Source organism: Panthera uncia, assembly GCF_023721935.1.
Source record: "Panthera uncia isolate 11264 chromosome A3 unlocalized genomic scaffold, Puncia_PCG_1.0 HiC_scaffold_12, whole genome shotgun sequence".
NCBI classification, from domain to species: Eukaryota; Metazoa; Chordata; class Mammalia; order Carnivora; family Felidae; genus Panthera; species Panthera uncia.
The window spans coordinates 35,280,772-35,289,210 of NW_026057579.1; positions in this window are offsets into that span (position 1 = coordinate 35,280,772).

Genomic DNA, 8,439 nt, shown 5'->3' on the forward strand with positions numbered 1-8,439 from the left:
TTTTTCTCTGTACTCCCCCATGGGGCCTTGGGCATACTAAGCCCCCAATAAATAAAGGGTGAAATCGTCCACTCTGAGTTCTAACCTGGGAGCACCCGTCCTGGCTCTCTCCAGCAACGAGCTGCCTGGGTCTCTCAAGGTCATTTCCACTCATTGCTGTTTGGCTTCCGGTCCCATCCCTTCACAGGTGGTGACTTTGGGCCATCTCCCCCAGAGGTTTTGTCAGAGGCTTATCACGCTGGGCCCATTTTAAAAGATACCCATTGTTCCTAAGTGTTTGTGACGCATCATTCCCTCACGGAACAAGTGCCTTTTTGATTACCTACTGGAGGCAAGATTCTGGGCTCGCTGGGAAACAGGCTGCTGCCTAAATGGTCCAGAGGCTGGAGAAACGCAATTCCATTCTCGAGGTTCTCCTCCAGACACGAAATTGAGGGAAGCTCCAGATTCACGCTCGTGGATTAAAAGAAAAACATTTCAGACGCCGGAGTTTGTATGACTTTGTAATCACACATTCTTTAAGTACAGAAAGTTCGCATTTCTTTAATTTTTACAATCCGTTTGGATGCCATGCCTCGTTTCAAAGAGCGTAGCCAGCAACTAAATGTCACTTATTGTTCTGCCTCTCTTGGCTGGGATACACAAGAATCAGGAGCATCTCACGGTTTGGGGAGTGCAGGATGGAACCCACATTTGCCCTCAGCACGTGGCCAGGTCCCCTGACAGCCTCCCCCAAGCCGTGCTGTCCCTTTTGAGCAAGCTGGCCACGGTTTCTCTTCCACGGGGTCAGCTCCCCAGGTGGCCCAGGTGGCCTGCGAGGGACAAGGCAATGCCAGATCCCTTCCTGCCACTCTCAGGGCATCCTGGGAAATCTCCCCTGGTGGCCACTCCTGCCTCCCACCTCTCAGAGGCCTCTCCCTTTTCCCCCAACCTACACATCCCAAAGAATCTCATCCGTGCCCAGGACATCCGCATAAGACAGGATGCAGGGAAATTGTCCTCAGCTCTGCCTTCAGCTTTGCAAACACCCCGGAGCTGGAAATACTATAAAACTCAGCTCTTTTCCTAGACTACCTGGAGGGAAGGTACCAAAAAAGCAAAGTTACATTACGATCACTTGAAGTACGTGGTCGAAACAAAAAAGAAGCACAGCTTAAGGAAGACAATCAAAACTTCAAGTAAGAAAATACAAGTGGAGAGAAAAATTCACCCCTGTGGTCCCTTGACGGCACTGCTGTGGATGGAATTGTGTCCCCTCCAAATTCTTATGGTGAGGTTCTAACCACGGCTAACTCATGATGTGACCTTATATGGAAATAGGGTCGTTGGGGATGTCAGTAGTTCAGATGAAATCATACTAGAGTAGAGTGGGCCCCGATCCAACGTGGCTGGTGTTTTTCCGAAAAGAGTGAGTTTGAGGACAGACGTGCACGTCAGGGAGACGCTACTGTGCACGTGAACATGAACGCAGAGGTTGGCGATCCTTCCGCGAACTGGGTCTCGCCAAAGATCGCAGGCCAGGCGCCAGAGGCCCAGAGGAGGCTGGGAACAGATTCTCCCTGAAAGCCAACCCCTTCGTCTCAGACTTCCGGCCTCCAGAGCTGTGCCCTGATACATTTCTGTTGTCTGAGCCTTTCAGTCCCCGGTGTTTTGTTCCAGGAGTCCGAGCGACCCTGTACAAGCCCCCAGAAGGTGCCCAATGTGTGACTACAATCCAGGCAATAAGCGTCACAACAAAAATACAAACGCCATATACGAAGGCGGTAAAAATTAATGGGTGTGTGAGGATGAATTAAAAGGACACCGCACAGAAGTAGGAGTCAGGAGGTTGGGCAGAGGGATCTCTCGGGCCCTTTCACTCCCGGTCATTGCCAATCCGGCTGGACAAGAGGGGCCTGGCAGATGGATGTTCCTTTACCGCACCCACCTGCCGGTGGAAGGAAGGTCTTCTCCTCCAGGGCAACAGCCCAGCCAATGAGAAACCGTCACATCTCAGCCCTCGAGGAGCCACTACACTTCCAGCTCCTCGTTTACTCCAGTGGACTCTTTACATACGACGGCCTTCCCAACGTCCTGGTGTCCTTGAGAAAGGAGCGTTCCTTTCCTTTGCTTGTGGACTTGCCTATGGTTTTTGCCATAGCTTGCTTGTCCCAGATGGCAATTCTCTGTTATTCCTGAATAAACTCGTTGTTGCTGGTACAACTGGCAGGTTTATTTTTTTTTAAATGTTTATTTATTTTTGAGACAGAGAGAGACAGAGCATGAACGGGGGAGGGTCAGAGAGAGGGAGACACAGAATCAGAAACAGGCTCCAGGCTCTGAGCTGTCAGCACAGAGCCCGACGCGGGGCTCGAACTCACAGACCGCGAGATCATGACCTGAGCCGAAGTCGGCCGCTTAACTGACTGAGCCACCCAGGTGCCCCACTGGTAGGTTTATTTTTAAGAGTAACAATCGTAAATAAGAAGGTTGCTGTGTCAATAACGAAGTAAAACTGTTGTGCTTGGCATCTTTTGCAGCACACAGAGACGTTTTCTGCCCTGTTCCCCACCGCACTCAGCTCAGGAAGGATAGGTTCTGGGCACGTAATAAGTATTTGTTGAATGAAGTAAATGAATCTCGTCTTCTACAGTCTCACGAACTACGACTTCTGTGTGGCTCAGACGTAAATGCCGTAGATGTACATAGACGTTGAGACCAGGGAGCAGGTTGAGTCTAATCTTTTCATTGCACATCCAGAAACACCAAGGTTTAAAGTGGCCTTTGACGGCTCCAAGATCACCGCCAGCTAGTGGCATAAATGGTGCTATTATTCAAGGTTCTTGGCAGATTCGGAGTTCTTGTGACATTTTATTACACTGCTTTTCTATAGTGATCAATAGAATATGGCCCTTGTGGCTCAACAAAATTTAAAAGGCCTTTTTCAGTTCGGAAGGAATGATTAAGTTATATTCAACATTCGATGGACTTAATTGCGGGCAGACATTTAATGCTCACTGAATACCCCTGTGTTTCTCCACATTTCCCAGCCTCCTTGCAGTTAGGTGGGGACACTTGACTCATTTTGTTCAATAGACTGTAGGCAGGAGTTTCACTTTGGGGCTGAGACAGAGAAGAATTTCAAGACCTCCACCTTGCCCACCCCTACCATAGTGATGATAGACCCACCTCTTGAGATGTTTGGATCACAACGTGAAATCCGCCCGGATCTCGGAGTCGCCTCTTCGTAAGGCAATTCCCGGGAGAACATAAAGTCCCACGTGTCGAGCTATTGAAATTTTAGGGTGCATTTGTGACTGCAGCTTGGTCTCGTGTAAACCAACTGACGCGTTCAGTATAGACTGGTTTTGAGGAGCAGCGATTCGTCGTTCGGCGTCTTAAAGAGAGCCAAAGTGTGCCACCAAGGAAGGAGAACAGATTGTCAAGTGTTGGACACGAGAGCTCATTTGAGGCAGGTAGCAAGGAGCCAGGAAACTCTGGGAACCTGGAAGGAATTTAGGGATCGGGTTGGCAGTAAGGAAACCGGCAGTGTGTCAGGACAAGAGGTGGGGTGCCCAGAGCACATGCATCCTGGACGTAGCCACGTGGTATCATGTCTTAGAGGTACAGAGGATGGTGAGGCGGGTGTGGGACATAGCACCGCATCCACTGGCTGGGGTTTGGGTGAGATTTCACAGGTGTAGCGAATGCCACAGCGACTTGTGCAGACCCCTGTGCAGAACCACAACACTCACTCCCCCAGCTGCTGGGGGTGTGTGCGTGTGTAGGGGGGTGATGGCACACCTCCCAGGAACTGTCCTCTCCCAAAGGAAGCTGCTGCACCCACATTTATACCCGCTTTCTGGAGGCAGCTTCCTCCAATGACTGGTCCGTGCCACGTTAAAGACCTGCCCTGCCGCCCTCACCCTGAGCCAGTCCCCTAGGGTCCCAGCCCCCAGATCCACCCGCTGAGTCTCCACGGCGGATGCACCCCAGACCTGCCGTTCACCACCCTCTACAGGGGGCGGTCCTGACAGCATCTCCAGCTGGCAAACAGCCATCCCGGAACCGCTTCACGGGGATCCAACCAGTGTAAGTGATGGCCCCTGAAGAGTTCCAGCCACCACAGCGGCGAAAATCGGGTAACACCTTCCCCAGGACGGAGCATCCGGTTTGACAGGACAGAGGGTTTGTCCGTTAGAAATGAGGGTGGCAGCTGGGCGCGGGCCTGGGATCCACCTGTGGATGGAAAGGTCTGGGGCCGGGACTGTGGAGAGTAAGAATAGAATTTGGGGCTATGCAGACCCTTTCTGGGCCTAAAAAGATGTAGAGAGCTCTTTAGAGGCTGTTTTGTTTGGTTTCTAAGAAGGGTTTTGTTTGTGTTTAAGTTTTATTCCACTGTGATTTTAAAAGTACTTAGTGGCACCTGGGTGGCTCAGTCGGTTGAGCGCCCGACTTCGGCTCAGGTCATGATCTCTCGGTCCATGAGTTCGAGCCCTGCACTGGGCTCTGTGTTGGCACCTCAGAGCCTGGAGTCTGCTTTGGATTCTGTGTCTCCCTCTCTCTCTGCCCCTCCCCTACTCGCGCTCTTTTTCTCCCTCTCAAATAAATAGACATTAAAAAAATTGTTTTAAATAAATAAAAGTGGTAGTCTTAAGATTGTTCAACCTCCTTAAAATGCAGACAATCCATAAACACCTCTCTTTCTCTCTGTCTACACACACATATATACCACCACCACCAATAACAACACAACAACACACACATGAATTCCCTACCCCTTGGCGGCCTGGCAAACCTCTCCTACTATTTCAGACCTCGTCCCAGTGATGCCCTTGGTAACTTCCATGACTCCTTCGGATGCGTTAATCCGACTGTCCTGTTCCACCTGCAGGAACTTTTGCTACGTTTTCGTTTTACGTGTGTCTGGAGCCAGACGTGGCCGCGTGAGAAGTTACAACGCAGGATGTGGCATGTCTCTTTCCCCGTTTTGTGTGTGTCCAAAGATCTAGCCACCCCCTTTCCCTTTGGCTCCCTCGCCCCTCTCCTATCTGGGCACGAACGTCGGACCCCCGGGGCTGTGTTTCTGAGAACTTTTATTCCAGGACCACAGGGTGAGGACATATCCCATTTGCCCGAAAGAAGACACACCCTCACAACATCTAACCTTCGGAGAAGGCCCCACGGATTCAAACAAATAAGCAAACAGCAAAACAGAAGCTGAAGGCAGATGTGGAGTCTGGGTCCCTGGCGGTTGGGAAGGAGGAGGGAACAGGTCTCTCCCTCATCTTGGCTCTGACGTTGGCCTGCGCTCTGAGGAACTCGGGTGCTGGAGAACAGAGGGGTCTCTGCCGTGCGAGGACAGGCCAGGGGGAATCGCATGCCTGTGTTAAAAAAAAAACAAGGTTCGACTGAGTAAGTCTGAAGATCCAATTGGCTTTATTAAGTGATTCCTGAATCAGGAAGCATCCCTTTAAGCCAGCGGAGAGATGTCCCAGCAGCCGCACAGGGGCAGGTGTTCGTGGGAAGGACGACAGGGCAAGGAGCTACCGGGGGAAGAAAAGGAAGGTTTGTTTCAGGCCAGGTCGGGTTCTTTTCGGGGGGGGGAAAGAACAGCAGGGTTTTGATCCTGCGGATGGCCTCCCCTGGGGCTGATCGGGACATTTCGGAAGGACTTTTAAAAGGCGGAATCTTAGTTTCACCCTCAGGAGTCACGTGACTCCACTTGGGGCTTGTTTCGTTTTTTAACACCTGGAACCAAATCAGCCAGCACCTTGATCTTGGATTTCCAGCCTCCACAACTGGGAGAAACACATCTCTTTTTAAAGATCCATCCCCCCACCCGGTCGGTGGTATTTTATTATGGAGCAGTAAGTTATCCCTCCTGAAAAGACACGGTTCTAACTTCACATATTCTCCTGTTCTCTGACTCCTCCGTAACAACTTGCTTGCGGGAAAGAGCTCGCAGAAAGTCGATTACAACCCAAACCTCAAGAAGCGACAGAGGTCAGACTCTTCAGTCGAGGAGCTAAGGGGGTTTCAGAGTGTGATGCTGTGATTTATACATAATAAGAAATAAGGGCGCCTGGGGGGCTCAGTCGGTTGAGCCTCCAACTTTTGGTTTCGGCTCAGGTCATGATCTCACGGTTCGTGGGATCGAGCCCCGAGTTAGACTCCATGCTGGCTGTGCAGATCCTGCTTGGGGTTCTCTCTCTCCTTCCATCTCTGCCCCTCCCTCGGTCTGTCTCTCTCTCCCTCTCTCTCTCAAAATAAATAAATAAGCATTAAAAAATATTTTTTTAAAAAAGAAATGTATCTATGGCCTTTGTCCCGCTTCCTGGTACAGAACTCCTAAAACCCTCGGAATTTCCTAAGGGATCCTATCCTAATGAGAGGGATAAAAGTGTATTTTGTTATGTTAATACGGTGACTTCAGAAAATCTCGAAGGCTAGGAGCTGGTTGCCAGGGGAGACAACCCTGTGATTGGAAGGTGGGATCTTTTCTTCCCACCCCCAGGCATCTGGGAGGGGAGAGGGGCTGGTGATTGAGTTCACTCACCAATGGCTGATGATTCTGTCAATCACGCATCTGTAATGATACTCCATAAAAATCCGGAAGGACAGGGTTCAGAAAGCTTCCAGGTTGGGGAACATGCAGAGATTTGGGGAGACCAGTGAACTTGAAAACTGCATGGGGGCTCCTCACCCTTTCCCGTGGCTGGCCCTACACACCTCTTCCATCTGGCTGTTCCTGAGTGATAGCCTTTTATAATAAACCAGTGATCTAGAAAGTAAAATGTCTCTCTGAGTTCAATGAGCCGCTCTAGCAAATTAATTGAACCTGAGGAGGGATTGTGGGAACCTCCAATATATAGCTGTTGATTCTCTGGACTTGGGACTGGCATCTGAAGAGGGGTGTGGGGGTCGGTCCTGTGGGAGGGACCACTTACCCTGTGGACCTACCGCTATCTCCAGGCAGAAATGTCAGAGTTGAGCTGAATTGTGGGGCACCCACAATTGGAGAGTGGCTCAGTGGTGGGGAAAAACCTCGCAGATCAACTTGGGAGCAGAATCAGGCAGGGATAAGTTGAGATGGCCCTGAATGAAAAAATACTTCACCTTTGGGGGGTCTCCCAGATTCTCCAGGAAAGAGCTTGCACAGAGAAGCTGATTTATAATTATAATTATGTTTATATAATTGTAATTATAATTATATTGTGTTTTATATATATTTATAAAATATATATTATATATTTTATGTATATTTATATTTTATATATTTATAATTATAATTATATTATATTTTATATATATTTTTTATTTATGTATATTATATATTATATATTTATAAAATATATATTATATATTTATGTATATTATATATTATATATATTTATAAAATATATATATTATATATTTATATATATTATGTTGTAATTATAATTATTATTATGTTTTTTTCTAGATAAAGTGACTTCCCAGAACATGAGATACATTCACATTCATAAACAAATCTGTAAGCAACTCAAAACCCAAACCCAGTGATTTTTTTTTTTTTTTCAAATCAACTGTGGTTTTTGGAACGACATTGAACGTCCTTCCACCTATTAGTGTGAATTGTGAGGAACTGGCCTTTCTCATTAAGGTGTAAGAATGCTCATTGACTTTAAAAACCTTCAGAAGGTTTTATGTGGGAAACAAAATTGAGAATGAACTTAACTCTCTTAAAAAAATATGCCTGACAGGAAAGACCTGAAGCAAATTAGCAGTTACCTCTGAGTGATAGAGTTATGGATAATTTTTTTTATTTCTTTCATTTGGCTTTACTCTGTTTTTCAAATATACTCCAAGCATGTATCGTTTTTGGAATCATGAAGGGGCGCCTGGGTGGCTCAGTCCGTTAAGCGCCTGACTTCGACGCAGGTCGGGATCTTGCGATACGTGAGTTCGAGCCCTGCGTTGGGCTCTGTGCTGCCGGCTCAGAGCCTGGAGCCTGTTTTGGATTCCGTGTCTCCCTCTCTGCCCCTCCCCTGCTCACACTCTGTCTCTCTCAAAAATAAACATTAAAAAAAAAAAAAAAAGAAGAGGAATCGTGAAAAAAAAAAAAATGTTAAAGCCTGAATTTTGGAGCCCATCTCAAGAGCACCTGAGTTGGGCTTGCTGGGCGGGTGGGGGGGGGGTGTTGGGGGTGGTTCTGCACAATTTGCCCTTTCGTTCACCGTGGCTGCGTAGGGCACCTAGCACCAGGGGCTTGACACGGAGTCGTGCACCCCAGATGTGGCCTGGACACACGACCAATGACCCGAGCTGCTCCTTGAGACTCATTGGCTGGAAGGAGGAAGTGGATCTGCCCCCTGACCTCTGGGGCTGGAGCCCAGGGTTAGCGAGTGTCCAGGAGGGTGAAAGTCGTGAGGCCACATCCCCTTGGAAGAAGCGAGTGCTGCAACCAGAGGTCTGGGT